General features: G+C 40.4%; 1 protein-coding gene across 1 annotated transcript in view; it reads left to right on the forward strand.

Annotated features, from left to right (window-relative positions):
- LOC124550940 (uncharacterized protein CG43867) overlaps window positions 1–19,562 on the forward strand; it is a 396,962-nt gene that overhangs the window by 146,554 nt on the left and 230,846 nt on the right. The gene's annotated exons all lie outside the window — the stretch shown is intronic.

Below are 19,562 nucleotides of genomic sequence, written 5' to 3' on the forward strand. Positions count from 1 at the left end.
ATACCGTAAAACCTACAATTCTCGTTGTCTTTTCACTGAACCTGCTGTTAGTACAATTTTAGAACAACATGCAGAACTAATGTTACATTTTGAATTGGGTCGCCACAAGACACATTGATTTACTGGAGAAGTTTTATACAATATGTGCTTTCTTTGATTCCGAAACTACGGATCCCTGTACTCCACCAAGTTGTTAGACAGTTTGGCCAGTTTAGTTCGCTCGATAAGTGTCAAGATGATAAATCCCACTGCTAAAACCGATCCCCTCCAGGGTAGCATTGATAATTACTTTGGTCCATCCCCATGTCTCGGCTACGTAGTCGCAAATGAACGAAACCTCTCCAGACTGTCGAACGGCGCCAATGAAACGTTACGGGGCAGATACGTAAACTTCACAAAAAAATCTGGTTCAGGAGTTTCAAAACAGGCCTCCACATAATTTTGACGAGCTCCATCAAATGTGGTTGCCAAGTGTGAAAGAAACATTGAGAACAGTGACACAACCTATTAGCTCTACTAGTCTGGTGTCAGCTATAGGTCTTGAGCTGAATTCCGACAAAATTGAAAACCAGAGATAAAATTTTAGCTACATAAAATTGATAAACCAGACATCCACCTCGGAATTCTGGCAGGGAGTTAGTCAGTACAGTAGTGCAAGAGGCGAAAATGCTTGGCGTTGGTCTCACTCGCGTTTTCAGTGTTAACTGTACCACACTCCAGTGCAGAACTTGAGAGAATTTTTAGTCAGGTAAACCTGGTGGAAAACAAACTCACAAGGGGAGGCCGCCAATTGTGAAATTCAGATTCGATTCATACTGCGCATAATAAAAGCTCATGGCCAGAGGTGTAATGTGGCAAAGCACCAAGATGCACTTCTCAGCCGTTGTCGAGAAAATCGACAGTTAAAAGAAACCGTTGCGGTGAAATACTCTCTACGATTAATAATTTTCTATAGCGTCGTGGCGCAGCGGTAAGCGCTCGGGTTTGTAATCCGAAGCTCGCCGGATCGAATCTCGCGCCATGCAACCTTTTTTTTTAATTCAAATGTGTATATATATATATATATATATATATATATATATATATGTTTTTTAGTATTTGTTTTCTGTAATTCATATATATATATATATATATATATATATATATATAATTCCTGGCAATCAGTTGCAACAATTATGCATATAATAATGCATATAATAAGTTGTTGAAAGTCGTTTGTCGTGGAAAAACTGGCGACTTCGAACATCATTATGTTTTCCGCAAACAAAGTTGTATTTCACAAATGTTATTAATTGTCTTCATAATGTTAACCACGTATAGTTAACGGAAAACGAAGAAACGATATTCCGAAACGAATACGTATAGCGTAAGTCAAACGTTCGAATTAGAATAGAGACCCCACGAACACAAATTTGCTGTGGCGGGTATGAAATATAAACTCCGTTATTCACTCGTTACTCTTGAAGGACAGTTGAATGGGCCGAAACGAGCCGCTGCAAACCAGCGTAGTTACCTGCTAACTTCGAAAGAAGGTAGATGCGGTCCCTAGCGCAACTTATATCGTAGAGAGTATTTCACCGCAACGGTTTCTTTTAATTGTCGATTTTCTCTACAACGGTGAGAAGTGCATCTTGGTGCTTTGCCACATTACACCTCTGGCCATGAGCTTTTATTATGCGCAGTATGAATCGAATCTGAATTTCACAATTGGCGACCTCCCCCTGTCAGTAACAGACGCGAAACGAATATGCTCTCTGCTAGTCGTAAGATACGGACTGAGATGCCACCGTGTTTTTTACACGAACTCACAGAAGAAATACTGAAGTTTGTTGGTATAAATGCCGCTTGGAAGAGGGAGGCTAGCGAAATCTGTAGCACCGGCAAAGGAAGTTGGCCAGAACGGGATGAGGAAGACACTTGTTTTTGTTAGGTGAGTTCTTTTCGTGTTTTTAATTTTTAATGAACTAAACATATAAATTATAATGCAGACATTTCTGGCCTTTTCTGCGGGACTGTTTCGCTATTTCTATTGAATGATAGTTGGCGACCCTGCCACCGGCCCTCCGGGGCCTGTACTGCAACGTAGAACGCAGGCGCAGAGGCGTGCGTCAGCTGTTTTCCCCGTGAGCCAGCCAGGGCCGCCATCGTGTTGTAGGAACAGCAGCCGACGGCACGCCGCTGAGTGGCGCGAACGGAAACCACACAGGGTTTTGCGCTATCCCCATCACGTCGTCCCAGCTCTAACCAGGCGACCAACGAAATATCAGAACTGAAACACCAATGGGAAAGCGCTATGTTTCACCAGCGTTGCAAACTGAGTTAACTTCCAGACTGGAAACCGCTGATTTTTGTTGACTATCTAAAGCACAGCCGCTTCTTTCACAATTTGCTTTCTTATGTGTAAAATATGATTCCTCTGAAAGTTTTATTTATTTGTCACAATTGCACTTGCTTGTGAAAATTATGTGTACTGTCTTTTTCGTATTGCTGTTTTACACAGTTAAGTCAGATATCGAAAGAGTGGATGGCGTGAAATCTGAAGCTTTTAAAATAGTTTCTACCAGAAATGTTTGATGTACTTTTACAATGCAGTGCTAAAAACAAGCCCTATGCTATCAAATGGGCACCAAACAAATTACATGAAGTACAGTTATTTTACACAGAGTGTAAGTGCATAGCAGTATATGGTAAAATGGTATTTTTCGTCGCAATGATTTTTTTTTTTTTTTAATTTGCGGTAAGTTCCTATGGGACCAAACTGCTGAGGTCATCAGTCCATAGGCTTACACACTACTTGATCTAACTTCCGCTAAGGACAATATACACACCCAAGCCCCAGGGAGGACTCGAACCTCCGACTGGGGGGTGGGGGCAACCGTGGCAAGGTGCCTCAGACCACGGTATTCACACACGGAATAATTAGTGTACTTCGACGCATTTGTTGCATCAAAATTTTTCACATTTTGGTTTAAATGTTTGGTTAAAAAATTATTCTGTTACCAAATGTAGGAATTATTCTGTTACCAATTGTAGGCTTTAGTTACCTAAACTGGACCTCCTAATCTTTCTTAAACTGAACCCCTTACTTTTTTACGTTTAAAGTCCTCTTGTATTGTTACACACTCTTGTTCTCTTACTGATCCCAGTAATAGGAAGGGTTGATCAAAGAAAGTGGTGTCTGTCTAAAATTACTAAAGCTATCGACGTAGCTAAAAAACAGGTGTGTTTGAAGAAGGCCAGAGAGTTTAATGTTCCGAAAACAACTCATGTATGGGTGTCCAACAAGAAGTACAGGACAACTACGGGAGCAAGCAAAAACAAAAAGAGCCAGGCCTACACTTTTGGGTAAATATCTTGAAGAAGAGCTGGTTTAGTGTTGTGTAGGCTATGGAAGCGTCTTTATGCTTACTCGCAATGACTCGTGAAGAATGGCTGTGAAACTGGCAGGGAGAAATAACGTTGAACATCCTATCAAAGACGAAATTTCTGGGAAAATGTGGGTAGTTCTTAAACGACACAAAACCAACCTGTCAGAAATAAATCTTACAGGAATATTCTATAGCAGGGCTCTTTGGTTCAGCAAAGAAAACACACAGAAGCTATCACTTCCTGGAAGATGTTACATTACACCTAGTTTGCAACTAGATTATGTTTTCTCCTATTTCATGCCGTCTTTTAATTTTGTTTTGTACCATTCGGTTTGGCAGCTATTTTTGGAACTAGCTAAGTGTAAAGTTTTTAAAAAGTTTTCATAGTAAGTATTCGTTTATTTCCTATTACTAAAATGAAAAAGGTGCACAGCGTTATAAAGTAAATATTACATGCTTTTATACATAATTTTTTACACTTTTGTATTTGTTAAATAAAAACGAAATGGGGATCTGCTTTTAGGCACTTTGCTCCCTAAATGTTCTTTGTCTTTCATTCACTCACAGCAATTTAAGCTGTAATCTTACGTTCTCTCTTAACGACACCCATGGAAATCGCGTCATAGTCGAAAAAGACCGTTAAGTACCGGTATTTGTGAGAAATAAGTATACAAATATTATTGCTCTTCTCAATACCCGTTAGAAACGCGAGGGTAAAAAAAATTGCATATAATGAGTGGCGGATCTCGGACCATAAACACGTTAATACGATGCCTCTAAGCACACGGTTCAAGTGGCTCTGAGCACTATGGGACTTAACTTCTGAGGTCATCAGTCCCCTAGAACTTAGAACTACTGAAACATAACTAACCTCAGGACATCACACACATCCATGCCCGAGGCAGGATTCGAGCCTGCGACCGTAGCGGTCGCGCGGTTTCAGACTGTAGCCCCTAGAACCACTCGGCCGATCCGGCCGGCGCCACCATAAGTGTTGAGCACAAACTTCAAAGTTACTGTTCAACGTTAGCCCTATATTTATACACCCTACTTATTGCTAAATGGCCTCAAGTCCTTAGGACACAATTCGACGCACTTGTCAGCTACTTTGTCCTCTTTCAAAATATTTATGGAGTGAGGAAACTCCTGGTCAGATCTACAAACAAACTCGGGGTTCCAGAATGACTGTCTACTAACTTTTTACACAATTTGCATGGCGAGGTACCTACCGATTTATCTGAAGCTGCCTCATGAACACACGACCACTTTTCCGCTGCTCGATTTGAGTTCTTTTCCGTGACTAGTACATATTCCCCGATTCTTAATTTCTCCTCTATCTCCGTGGTTATTCGTATTGATTCGGGAGGACGACGGTTCAAACCCGTATCCAGCCATCCTGATATAGGTTTTCCGTGATTTCCTTAAATCGCTCCAGGCAAATGCCGGGATGGTTCCTGTGGTGTCACCGCCAGACACCACACTTGTTAGGTGGTAGCCTTTAAATCGGCCGCGGTCCGTTAGTATACGTCGGACCCGCGTGTCGCCACTATCAGTGATTGCAGACCGAGCGCCGCCACACGGCAGGTCTAGAGAGACTTACTAGCACTCGCCCCAGTTGTACAGCCGCCTTTGCTAGCGATGGTTCACTGACAAATTACGCTCTCATTTGCCGAGACGATAGTTAGCATAGCCTTCAGCTACGTCATTTGCTACGACCTAGCAAGGCGCCATTATCAATTGCTATTTATCTTGTGATGCATGTACCGTCAGACCGATGTTTACCAATTATGGATTAAAGTTAAGTATTCCAGAAGCCACGTACCTTTTTTACTAGTCTCACCTCCTTTAACTGTTCCAGACCTCACGAGAGCCTGCGTGAGCTTAAACGCGTGCCTTTCGGCTTCACCTCCTAGTGGCTTGGCTGTCTTGTCAAGTCACAACAGTTCCTCTGAAAGGGCACGGCCGGTTTCCTTCCCAATCCTTCCCTAATCCGAGCTTGTGCTCCGTCTCTAATGACCTCGTTGTCGACGGGACGTTAAACACTAATCTCCTCGTCCTCCTTTATTCGTATTGCTGCTCCCTCCGTTATGATAAATGATCTGCATTGAAACTACCTACTCAGACTTCACCTGGCTATTCTGGAGTGACGTTGGACTGTCAGCGCAACCTGTTGTGTGGTACAGCAGGCTGAGTGAGTCCCGGGGAGGTCGCCAGCCCTGCGGAAACCCAAGCCGGCCTGCTTTAACCACTGCACTTCAGTACGCATGCACACTCGTGTCTCCGTTGCGGCTGGTTGAGCTGCTTTACCGGTAGCGGTGGAGACAGGGGCAGGCAGGCTGGAAGGACTGTTTGTACGCCTCTCAATGCCCATCGCTTGTGGGAGAGGCCTGGCTTCCTACAGACAGACAACAGTTCCTTCTTGCTGACGTTGAATACGGGCGCCAGTTCGCTGTCCGGCCAGCGAGGTCATCGCTTGCAGCTATGAGGCTCACAGTAATCTGACACGAACCAAAACACTACGATGAAACGTAAAAAAAAGTTAGACTATAAATATTGTATTTTATGTTAACCGGGGGCCTAGAAACGACGGAAAGGCTCCATCCCCGCTGCAGCCGCAGTGGTCCACAACCCCAAGACGACTACCGCAGTCCACTTCACCCTCTCCGCCGCCCCACACCGAAACACTCTTTCAGGGTTATTCTGCGGTTCAGCCCCTGGTGGACCAGCCCAGGTTGGGTTGTTTGGGGGAAGAGACCATACAGCGAGGTCATCAGTCTCATCGGATTATGGAAGAACAGGGAAGGAAGTCGGCCGTGCCCTTTCGCAGGAACCATACCGGCATTTGCCTGGAGCGATTTAGGTAAATCACAGAAAAACTAAATCAGGATGGCCGGACGCGGCATTGAACCGTCGTCCTCCCGAATGCGAGTCCAGTGTGCTAACCATTGCGCCACCTCGCTCAGTGGACCCCTCCCCCCAGGGAACGTCTCGCACCAGACGAGTGTAACCCCTGTGTTTGCGTGGTAGAGTCATGGTGGTGTACGCGTACGTGGAGAACTTGTTTGCGCAGCAATCGCCGACATAGTGTAGCTGAGGCGGAATAAGGAGAACCAGCCCGTATTCGCCGTGGCAGATGGAAAACCGCCTAAAAACCGTCCACAGACTGGCCTGCTCACCGAACCTCGACACAAGTCCGCCGGGCGGGTTCGTGCCGGGGACCAGGCGCTCCTTCCCAATCCGGAAAGCCGTACGTTAGACCGCGCGGCTAACCGGGCGTGCTAGACTGCAATAAAATTTCGTAACCCACAATCGGCGTTGTGACTTCTTTCTATCGTAAATGTTTTTGTGGGGCCCAAAAGAATACCGCTCCGTTTTAGCCGTGGAAAGTGATTTATTTCACTTTCATCACAGATATTTATTAAGAAATTTTATATTTGTATATTTTACCGTAGAAAATAACAGTTTAATACATAAATCTCAAAATAAATCGCAAACCCTGTATAACAGTGAAGCGAAATGAAATGATACTTTAAAAAATCGAACTAGCTTCTCCTATTTGAAATAACATTATACAGTAATAGATGGCTGTAAGATGAACATCTAGGACGCGAGAAATTAGCAGCATTATAATCAACTTCATATACACTGATGCGCCAAAGTAACTGGTGTAGGCAAGTCGTGTGAAGTTAGCACCCCTTTTTCGAGAAATATACATTTTTTCACAGTTCTTGATAGATGTAGCATAGTTCTAGAGTTCTTTGTACAAAATTTCAATAGTTCTGCAGAATTTAGCGACCAAAACAACAATACTCGAAAAAATTTTCGTATCGAAAATGTTCTTTGGCAGTTTCCACAAAATGTAAATAAGTACAAGAGTTCTGAGCACAGTTCTGAACAGAGCAATAGTTTACGAGATAATTGCATTTTAATGAGAAAATCTTTTCACTTACTGTGAAGTTGGCACCCTTTTTTTCAGAAATATATATTTTTTCAGAGTTCTTGATAGATATGGCATAGTTCTAGAGTTCTTCGTACAAAATTTCAATAGTTCTGCAGAATTTAGCGAAGAAAACAACAATATTCGAAAAAATTTTCGTATCGAAAACATTTTTTGTCAATTTTCGCAAAAATTAAACTTGTACAACAGTTATAAGGACAGTCCTGAAAAGAATCCCAAGAGCTCTATCGAAAATCCCAACAACATTTTTCTATGCCGATAATGGTTTGAGATAAATTGATTTAATATGGGACACACTTTCTTTACGGAAAATATAAATATATTCGTACAACAGTTCTGATGACAGTTCTGGACACCACGTGAAGAGTTCTATCGAAAATCCTAGTGAAATTTTTTTGTGCAGGTAATAGTTTAAGAGGTAATTGCAACTTAATTAAGAATTCCATAAGAGCTCCTACTGTGAAGCTGGCACCCTTTTTTTCAGAAATATATATTTTTTTCAGAGCTCTTGATAGATAAGTCATAGTTCTAGAGTTCTCTGTACAAAATTTCAATAGTTCAGCAGAATTTAGTGACGAAAACAACAATACTCGAAAAAATTTTCGTATCGAAAATGTTCTTTGGCAGTTTCCGCAAAATGTAAATAAATACAAGAGTTCTGAGCACAGTTCTGAACAGAGCTCCAAGAGTTCTTTCGAAAATCCAAGTAACATTTTTTTGTGCAGCTAATAGTTTACGAGATAATTGCATGTTAATGAGAAAATCTTTTCACTTACTGTGAAGTTGGCACCCTTTTTTTCAGAAATATATATTTTTTTCAGAGTTCTTGATAGATATGGCATAGTTCTAGAGTTCTTTGTACAAAATTTCAATAGTTCTGCAGAATTTAGCGACGAAAACAATATTCGAAAAAATTTTCGTATCGAAAACATTCTTCGTCAATTTTCGCAAATTGTAAATAAGTACAACAGTTCTGAGCACAGTTCTGAACAGAACTCCAAGAGTTCTATCGAAAACCCAAGTAACATTTTTTTGTGCAGCTAATAGCTTACTAGATAATTGCAATTTAAGGAGAAAATCTTTTCACTTACTGTGAAGTTGGCACCCTTTTTTTCACAAGTGTATACTTTTTTCAGATTTCTTGATAGATATGCCATAGTTCTAGAGTTCTTTGTACAAAATTTGAATAGTTCTGCAGAATTTAGCGACGAAAACAATGTTCGAAAAAATTTTCGTATCGAAAACATTCTTCGTCAATTTTCGCAAATTGTAAATAAGTACAACAGTTCTGAGCACAGTTCTGAACAGAACTCCAAGAGTTCTATCGAAAACCCAAGTAACATTTTTTTGTGCAGCTAACAGCTTACGAGATAATTGCAATTTAAGAAGAAAATCTTTTCACTTACTGTGAAGTTGGCACCCTTTCTTTCATAAATGTATATTTCTTTCACAGTTCTTGACAGGTATGCCATAGTTCTAGAGTTCTTTGTACAAAATTTGAATAGTTCTGCAGAATTTAACGAAGAAAACAACAATACTCAAAAAAATTCGAATAGCAAACATTCGTTATAAATTTTCGCAAAAAGTAAATTCGGACAACAGTTCTGAGGGCAGTTCTGAACAGAACCCCAATAGTTCTATCGAATATCCTAATTACAATTTTTTGTGCAGCTAACACGTTACGAGATAATTGCAATTTAAGGAGGGAACCTCTTCACTTACTGTGAAGTTGGAATCCTTTTCTTCAGAAATATATATTTTTTCAGAGTTCTTGATAGAAATGTCATAGTTCTAGAGTTATTTGTACAAAATTTGAATAGTCCTCCAGAATTTAGCGAGAAAAACAACAATACTCGAAAAAATTTTCTTATCGAATACATTCTTTGACAATTTTCGCAAAAAGTAAATTCGTACAACAGTTCTGAACAGAACACCAAGAGCTCTATCGAAAATCCTAATAATATCTTTTTGTGGCGATGATAGTTTATACGGTAACTGCTTTGATGTTAGACCCACTTTCTCCACAGAAAAAGTAAATTCGTTCAACAGTTTTGATGAACAGTTCAGGTTAACACCTCAAGACTTCTATCGATAATCATAATAACATTTTTTGTGGTTATAATAGTTTGTATGGTAATTGATTAATTGTGGGGCACTCTTACTAAAAAAAAAAATTATGTCTGTTCGTATGCTCTGATGCCAGCTCTGGATAGCACTGTAAGAGTTCTATCGAAAATACTAGTAACATATTCTGTGCAGGTAATTGTTTACGTAGTAACTGCCTTTATTAAGGAATGCTTATGAGCATTTCCCGTGAAGTTTGAACCCCTTTTACGATAAATATAAATTTTTTTCACAGTTCTTGATATATATGCAATACTTCTAGATTTCCCTGCTCAAAACACGAATGTTCTACAGAATTTCGGGAAGAAAACAATAACTCGGCAAAATTTTGATATGATAAAAAATTATTTGTCAGTTTGGAAAAAATAAATTTGTATAACAGTTCTGTTGGCAGTTCTGGATAGCACCGGAAGAGTTGCATTGAAAATGATAAGAACATTTTTGTGGCGATAATAGTTTATACAATATTAGATTTAATCTGATACTCACTTTATCTAATACAGCAAAATTCGTAGAATAGTTCTGATGACAGTTCTGAATATCACCCACAGAGTTCTACCAAAAACTATAATAACATTATTTGTGACGATGACATTATATGAGATAATTAATGTGGGACTCACTTTTGTCATGTAAAAGTAATAAATTCGTACAAAAGATCTGATGGCATTTCTTAATACGACCCTAAGAGTTCTACCGACAACTGTAATAACATTTTTTGTGGGAATAACAGTTAATGAGATAATAGCATTTTCGAGAGACCCACTTGGTCTACATTATAATAAATTGGCACAACCCTTTTGCTGACAGTTCTGGATAGCACCTAAGAGTTCTTTTAAAAACCCTCATAACATTTTTATGGTGCCAGTAGATTATGAAATAGATTGTGTGTTCACTCTGCAGTGGGTGTGCGCCGATGTGAAACTTACTGGCAGATAAAAACTGTGTGCCGGACCGGGTCTCTAACCCCAGGCTGTGACGAAAGAATATCGTCACAATATCCTTTCGTCCAAGAGTGCTTCTGCAATTTTCGTAGGACAACTTCTACGAAATTGGGAACGCAGGAGATGAGGTATTGCTGGAAGTACAGCTATGAGGACGATCGTAAATTCTCACTTTTAGTTTGGAAAACCGAAAATCGAAAACCCGGATGTATATTCTACTAAATACAAAAAGGCTAAATGTTCAGCACTATACAAATGCCAGTACACCTTCTTAAGACTGACTGTAGTAACTGTAGGTGGAAGCGTGGGATGTGCACGCTTAGATGATTCAAGGAGAGAAGGCTCGTCAGTGCAAAACAAACAGATGGCTGAGAGAGCAGATACATTCACACGAGCCACTACCCAGATGGTGTCACACCTGTCGAGAATCGCACCAGAGGTACAATGAGCTGTGGTGGAGTGCTGTTGGCGTGGTTACTATGCAACTTACTTGATGGGCATCAATACACCGTTATATTAATGTACAATATTTGAGAAACAATGTCATTGACACACTCCGAGTTCCTCATCACTCAGTACTAGACTAAATTACCGACCTAGTGATAAGCAGCCTATGTACCTCACCGACTACACATCTTCGTGTTATAAGAAAAAAAGAGAAAAATACCAAGGGACACAAAATATGAATCCGGATAAACCGGAAATCCGGATTACTGAGGACCAAATAAACGAGGTTCTTATTTACAAATTTCGAACTTGTTATTAACTTTAATACTGTATCCCCTCAACATTATAACACCTCTATCAGTCATGTATTGAATTAGGATTTAAACATACTACTTAGTTCGTTTGTACGATATATTCAGTAAATATACTTACATTTCTATACATTGTAAAAACTTTTAACTCTCGCTGTAGTGTAACTCATCAAACTTCCACACTTCCTTTCTAACTAGAACAAATGTTTGCAACAATATTAACGACAGCAATTTCAAATTTATTCGTTACACACAGCACATGTTTTTATGTATCCTAGCGGCTGGTGATGTTGCCACATAACTTTCATCCATGAGGGTCCTGGGCATATTTTTAGCTGTTAGTGGGTCCTGGATGTCATGAGAGCTCAAAACAATTGCTGTTTTACGTAATAAAATTCATCTGGTTCTTCCTGATTCTAAAAATATACACTTCATGTGTGCCTTTCAATGTTGTATGATTCAGTATCGACGCTAATGCTCTCTTGATGAGATATGAGCCGATTGCTCGTTTTTATCCACTGTGCCCTTTCGAATTTCATTTCAGCGATTAATTTATTTGTTTATCAACGTAGTAAGTAGTACAAAGCTAATCCAGAATGTAAACTGCACTTAAATTCTGTTTTAACTGTTTAATAGTCAGTGTCCGCTGTCTGAACGTCAAATTTCAGATTAATACACTGCGCCTGGTTGCGTTATTTTATAGGAATTTTATTATTGTAAGTGGGAAGTACTAGATAATGTTGAAGAAATCCAAAGCATATTGTTCGAAGAGCATAATATTATTCGAAATTTACCTGTACCAATAGGTGCAGCCAAAGCAGTATTTGTGATGCTGTAATTACCTCATAGATAACGATATTTGTCTATTGTAGTTTTGTATTCCAATCAGAATTTTGAGAGCATCAAAGCCTCATTTCAGCGTGAGAGAGGGGTAAAATCAATAGACGATATTTAATTGAAAGCCTTCATCAGTCTCTTGTTTTTAATTGTTGTTAACAAAAGTAACAGATAAAGCCTGGAATATCTGTGTGGAATTGATGGTGATGGCATTGAAAAATTTCACCTTCCAAATGAACATAAAACGTTTCAAATTTATTCTGGAGAGCCTTAGATTTTACAGTCGCGCTATTCGTGATGAAAGGAGACAATTAGACAAGCTAACAGCTATTCGGGAAATATTTACTGTGTTTGTACGCAACTACCACAAATCAAACATCCTTGGAGAAAATGTTACAGTAGACAAGAAGCTGGAAGGATTCTGTGGAAGGTACAGTTTTTGCCAATATGTATCAATCAAAACAAACGAGTATGGATTCTTAAGTGTGCGTTCTTAAGTATTTTACCTGTACAATTTGGAAATATACGCTGTGTTGCAACCAGAAGGATTTACCAACTGAGCAATAAACATTTTGATGTTGTTCTGTGACTGTGTAAACCTATATATCAGTCAGGTCGAAATGTGAAAGCGGACAACTGGTTTACTAGTACTGGAATAATAATAGAGCTATGAAGGGAGAATTTTTCTTTTGTTGGCATGATGAAGAAAGACAAGCGTGGAGATTTGTCTAGAGTTTGCTATCAGTAAAAGAAGGGCTGCCCACATTTCCTTTTTTGGCTTCCACAAGACTGAACTCTAGTTTCCTCCGTACCTAAAAAGGGGAAGTGAGTGATCCAGGCATCACGTTTGCATGAAGATAATTCGATAGATGCTGCCATTGTAGATAAACGGAAGCCATCCACCGTAAATTTTAAAATAGTGTTAAGTGTGGTATTTTCACAGCGGATAAGCCGAATACTTTGTACAACGCTGCAAGAAATGTGCGCCGCTGGTCAATGATTGTATTTTTGTAATGATCAGTACAGTTGGAATCTATGCACAAGTGATTTATTGTGGCAACATTAAGAACTGTATCAGAAGGAAAGGGTTCCTGAATCAGCTTTGTTATACAATGTTGTTTTCTTCGCTAAATTCTGCATAACTATTGAAATTTTGTACAGAGAACTCTATAACTATGTCTTATCTATCAAGAACTCTGAAAAATATACATATTTCCGAAAAAAAGGGTGCCAGCTTCACAGTAGGAGCTCTTATGGGGTTCTTAATTAAGTTGCAATTACCTCTTAAACTATTACCTGCACTAAAAAATTCTACTAGGAATTTCGATAGAACTCTTCACGTGGTGTCCAGAACTGTCATCAGAACTGTTGTACGAATATATTTATATTTTCTGTAGAGAAAGTGTGTCCCACATTAAATCAATTTATCACAAACTATTATCGCCATAGAAAAATGTTATTAGGATTTTCGCTAGAGCTCTTGGGGTTCTGTTCGGAACTGTCCTCAGAACTGTTGTACAAGTTTAATTTTTGCGAAAATTGACAAAAAATGTTTTCGATAGAAAAATTTTTTCGAGTATTGTTGTTTTCTTCGTTAAATTCTGCAGAACTATTCAAAATTTGTACAAAGAACTCTAGAACTATGGCATACCTGTCAAGAACTGTGAGAGAAATATACATTTCTGAAAAAAAGGGTGCCAACTTCACAGTAAGTGAAAAGATTTTCTCCTTAAATTGCAATTATCTCGTAAACTATTAGCTGCACAAAAAAATGTTACTTGGGTTTTCGATAGAACTCCTGGAGTTCTGTTGAGAACTGTGCTCAGAACTGTTGTACTTATTTACAATTTGCGAAAATTGACTTGAATGTTTTCGATACGAAAAATTTTTCGAACATTGTTTTCGTCGCTAAATTCTGCAGAACTATTGAAATTTTGTACAAAGAACTCTAGAACTATGCCATATCTATCAAGAAATCTGAAAAAAGTATACACTTGTGAAAAAAAGGGTGCCAACTTCACAGTAAGTGAAAAGATTTTCTCTTTAAATTGCAATTATCTCGTAAGCTATTAGCTGCACAAAAAAATGTTACTTGGGTTTTCGATAGAACTCTTGGAGCTCTGTTCAGAACTGTGCTCAGAACTGTTGTACTTATTTACAATTTGCGAAAATTGACGAAGAATGTTTTCGATACGAAAATTTTTTCGAACATTGTTTTCGTCGCTAAGTTCTGCAGAACTATTGAAATTTTGTACAAAGAACTCTAGAACTATGCCATATCTATCAAGAAATCTGAAAAAAGTATACATTTCTGAAAAAAAGGGTGCCAACTTCACAGTAAGTGAAAAGATTTTCTCCTTAAATTGCAATTATCTCGTAAACTATTAGCTGCACAAAAAAATGTGACTTGGGTTTTCGATAGAACTCTTGGAGTTCTGTTCAGAACTGTGGTCAGAACTCTTGTACTTATTTACATTTTGCGGAAATTGTCAGAGAATGTTTTCGATACGAAAATTTTTTCGAGTATTGTTGTTTTCTTCGTTACATTTTGCAGAACTATTGAAATTTTGTGGAAAGAACTCTAGAACTATGCCACATCTAACAAGAACTGTGAAAAAAATGTATATTTCTCGAAAAAGGGGTGCTAACTTCACACAACTGTGTAGGCATGCGTAGGGAAATACAGAGATATGTAAACAGGCAGAATACGGCGCTGCGGTCGGCAACGCACATGTATGACAAGTGCCTGGCGCAGTTGTTCGTTTACTGCTGCTACAGCGGCAGGTTATCAGTATTTAAGTGAGTTTGAACTTGAGTTTTACAGTCGGCGCACGAGCGATGTGACACAGCATCTCCGCGGTAGCGATGAAGTAGGGATTTTCCCGTACGATCATTTCACGAGCGTACCGTGAATATTAGGAATCCTGTAAAACATCAAATCTCCGACGTCGTTGCGGTCGGAAAAAGATCCTGCAAGAACGGGACCAACGACGACTGAAGAGAACCGTTCAGCCTGACAGAAGTGTGAACCTTCCGCAAATTGCTGCAGACTTCAATGCTGGGCCATTAGCAAGTGTCAGCGTGTGAATCATTCAGTGAAACACCATCGATATGGGCTTTCGGAGCCGAAGGCCCACTCGTGTACCTTTGATGTCTACACAACACAATGCTTAACGCCTCGCCTGGGTCCGTCAACGCCGACATTGGACTCTTCATGACTGGAAACTTGTTGCATGGTCGGACGAAACTCGTTTCAAATTGTATCGAGCGGATGGACGTGTACGGGTATGGAGGCAACCTCATGACTCCATGGCGCCTGCATGTCAGCAGGGGACTGTTCAAGCTGGTGGAGGCTTTGTAATGGTGTTGGACGTGTGCTATTGGTGTGATATGGGACCCCTGATACGTCTATATACGACTCTGACAACATATACGTAACTATCCTGTCAGATAACCTGCATCGCCGGACGGTGTGTCCAAGCGGTTCTAAGCGCTTCAGTCTGGAACCGCACGACCGTTACGGTCGCAGGTTAGAATCCAGCCTCGGGCATGGATGTTTGTGATGTCCTTAGGTTAGTTAGGTTTAAGTAGTTCTAAGTTCTACGGGACTGATGACCTCAGATGTTAAGTCCCATAGTGCTCAGAGCCATTTGAACCATTTGTTTTAACCTGCATTCGTTTAGGTCGATTGTGCATTCCGACGGACTAGGGCAATTCCAGCAGGACAATGCGAGACCCCACACTTCCAGAATTTCTACAGAGTGTCTCCAGGAACACTCTTCTGAGTTTAAGCACTTCCGCTGGCCACCAAACTCCCCAGACATGAACATCATTGAGCATGTCTGCGATGCCTTGCAACGTGCTGTTCAGAAGAGATCTCTATCCCCTCGTGCTCTTGCGGATTTTTGGAGAGCCCTGCAGGATTCATGGTGTCAGTTCCCTCCAGCACTACTTCAGATGTTAGTCAAGACCATGTCACGTCGTGTTGCAGCATTTCTGCGTGCTCGCGGGGGCCATACTCGATATTAGGCAGGAGTACCATTTTCTTTGGCTCTTGAGTGTATAGCAGCACAATTTAGCAGTTAGTTGAAGCCGTAATAAAGGAATAGGTGGAATAGTACAAAGCAATGGTATTTGTGGCTGGCGCACTTTACACGTAGGCACACCCACTTGAGTGTTAATACGGTTGAAGAGTTTTAAATGACATTGCAGGGGTTACTCCGTGTAAGGGGCTGTGAGTCACTTCTCCCAGAAAAAAAAAAAAAAAAAAAAAAAAAAACTAGTGGCCTCCGAGATGGTGAAAGAGGTTGACGTCCGCCGGACGCTTTACACTAGCATTTCACCGACTGTTGAAAAAGTGTAGTGTAACTGATTTAAAGCTTAATAATAATAATAACAGTAAATATAGTAAATTTTGGAAAATCTGAATTCCATTGATACTTGCACACGTGTTAAACACTCCAATGCAGTGCGGCGTGGCGAGAGGGTTCACGGTGACGTCACAGCTCATAGCCTGCCTTCGCGTGACCACCGCCGTGTATTCTAGTATCCGCGATACAAGCTGTACAGTGAAGGACTGTGGTTTTGGCGACAGCGAGGGCGGGCAGCCCAGACGCCCCAGCCGGTGTGACGTCACCGCGCCGCGCGGCCCGGGGTGGCGGAGGCCTGACCCACGCAGCACACCCTGCCCCGGCGGTCGCGCGCCGCTGATCCGACACACGGCGCTCCGCAAGTTCCGCCTGTATGGGCTAACGATAAGCTCCTATCAGAGCTTCAGAGCTGGCTGCCGTTTGAAGTCTGTGACGTTGCCCGATCGCCTGGGGCTGCCAGCTATGTACCAGGTACTTCGGGTCGCATCCCGAGTGCTTATACCTGCTTATGTGGTCGCACTGGGCGTCATGAGGTTTCCGACAACTGCCGAGTTCTCATTCCAACCCTCTTTCCTCAGATATCGCGTGTCAGTTCTCGGATGTGTATCTGCTTTCGTTGACGAAAACGAGTCGTCGCACTGTACTTTATGCGTCTTACTACAAAACTTCGCTTGTTCAGGATATTCAAATGTTATAAGATATTTTACAACATTATCCACGTGACTGAATAAAGACAAGACTTTTGGAACACAAGAAAAGCGGATATGCTCGTGTTTAAAACTGTCTACTGAAAAGTGGATACCAGGTGCCTTATTCTACCTTACTCAGCGCCATTAAAAATTTTCTCAAAAATTCTGACACTTCTACATAAGTGGGTAGAGGATCTAACGTTAAAATATGAACGATTTCCTGCGGTTATTTATTATTTATATTTAACGTGCGTATTTTAAATGTAGAAGTGGGGTATATTTGAACCTCTGTATCTCGGAAATGGGTAAAGATCATGAAGGATTCTAAATTGGTTCTAAATGGGGTTCTTAGAAATATATCGCAAAAAATTCCACCATCTGATGTCCATAGCCGTCTAGGAATTCGAGGATCGGTTTTTGTACGAAAAAATGATAAAAAGCCATTTCTGGGGTTTTGTTTACCGCCGCGAACTGATGGTGCATCTATAAGCCTCTCAAGGCCCACCGTAGACCACATACAGTGCAAAAGCCACTAACTGATATGCTCCATTTGCCTAAGCGGGTGCATATTTTGACCCTATGTTGTAGGACAGTCACACTAAGATGATCAAAAATGGCTCTGAGCACTATGGGACTTAACTGCTGAGGTCATCAGTCCCCTAGAACTTAGAACTACTTAAACCTAACTAACCTAAGGACACAACACACATCCATGCCCGAGGCAGGATTCGAACCTGCGACCGTAGCGGCCGGAGGTAAGAGACCCAGAAGAAACCTGTTTTTGTGCGCGGCGTTTTGTAACATGTTAAGTAGCGCACGCTGTCGCACGCGTACCGATATTTAAAAGCAAACACTGTTACCAAAAGTCTCGAAATGTTCTTGGTCAGTTTATTTCACACATGTAGACGACGGTCTAAGGCCGATATTACACTCATATTTCTTTGACAAAAAAATAATATCAAATATTCGTCAAATTTATTTCACGAAGATCTTTGACGTGGCGCTTTAAAGGGGTGTTATACTGTCGTCATATTTTTCGTCAAATTTCAACATGACGGGCAACAACTTATGCGGCGCAGTTGCTAGTACCACAATTGCACTGTGTGCGTATTTGGAAGAAAAGCGGCGGGAAAAAAGGAAACATTCTTGGATGAAGCCATAGGTATTACGTCGAGATAATAAAAGCATTCAGCAAAATTTGTTACAGTGGAGGACGTCAAGTCTTACATATAAATTACTTACGAATGGATGAGAGCGTATTTCAGTATTTCCTCAGTAAAGTGAGTTCTCATATTACAGGATAGAATACCCTCTTGAGAAATGCTATGTGCAGAAGACAGGCAAACTGTGACACTAGGATTTCTTGATGTCGGAGAGAGCTACTCTAGTTTAGAACACAGCACACGAATATCACATTGCTTATTAACCAAATTAATTCCAGAAACGTGTAAAGTGATTTATAAAGCAGTGAGGAGGGACTGTGTGAAGGCAAATAAATGTTTCCTGCACTATACTGGCGATATGAACTATTTTCATTTTTGAGTAATTTAACTAATGGAATTAGTGTTCCAACAACCACAAAATTAGTAAAAACTACGAAACAGATGAAGCGCTTTTCAACTTGCATCCAGAGCTCAAAAATAGACAAACTAGAATGGAAAGTTAAGAAAGATTTTTTTATTTTAGAGTGTGACCACATCGTCTATTCCGGCTTGCTGAAACGTTGCCTGGATCCTTCCAGCTGTAGACGTGGACGACTGTAACAGTGATTGTGGACATGAATTCGCCTGCAGCATATCCCACCTGTCCATCAATACACAAGTAACAGCACGATATGTGCCCTTGCTCACCCCCCCCCCCCCCCAACCCCTACCCTCTCCTTGCCATCCTAGTCGAAGCAAGTTAAAAAAAAAAGAGAAAGGAAAAAAAAGGAGAGAGCCGAAGGAACACACCAGCTTTGAAGCCATGTTTACAAACGCATTGCAGAGACGTCAAATAGCTGTAGCGACGCCAGCGCTCCAGGTAGTTACAGTTCACATAGCAGTGAACAGAAGATGAACGACTTTATTATCAAATCTACGGCGAGGCTGTAGATTTGGTCATATTTATTTGACGGCAGTCGAGATTTGACGAAGTTCCTTATTACACTATCAAATTTATTTGACATAAATGTTCGACATGTCAACTTTGACAAAGAAATATGATAGTGTAATAAAGGCTTGAAAAGCTACGGATGGACATACGCTATATATATATATATATATATATATATATATATATATATATATATATATTAGCTATTCTTAGCCCAACAGGCAGGCAGCACGTGTTCACCTTCGCTACTGTGAAACACCAAACACTTCCCTTCTACTGGACAAGTGCTTATAGTTCTTAACATATATGCTGTAGAGCTCATGTTGACTGGACGTTTTCAAAATACAGAAAGCAGAGAACTTGCAATAGAAGTGATTTGTTTACCAGTACCGAAGATGAAAAAGCGCTCAAAGCTTTTCA

Source organism: Schistocerca americana, chromosome 9 (genome assembly GCF_021461395.2).
Source record: "Schistocerca americana isolate TAMUIC-IGC-003095 chromosome 9, iqSchAmer2.1, whole genome shotgun sequence".
NCBI classification, from domain to species: domain Eukaryota; kingdom Metazoa; phylum Arthropoda; class Insecta; order Orthoptera; family Acrididae; genus Schistocerca; species Schistocerca americana.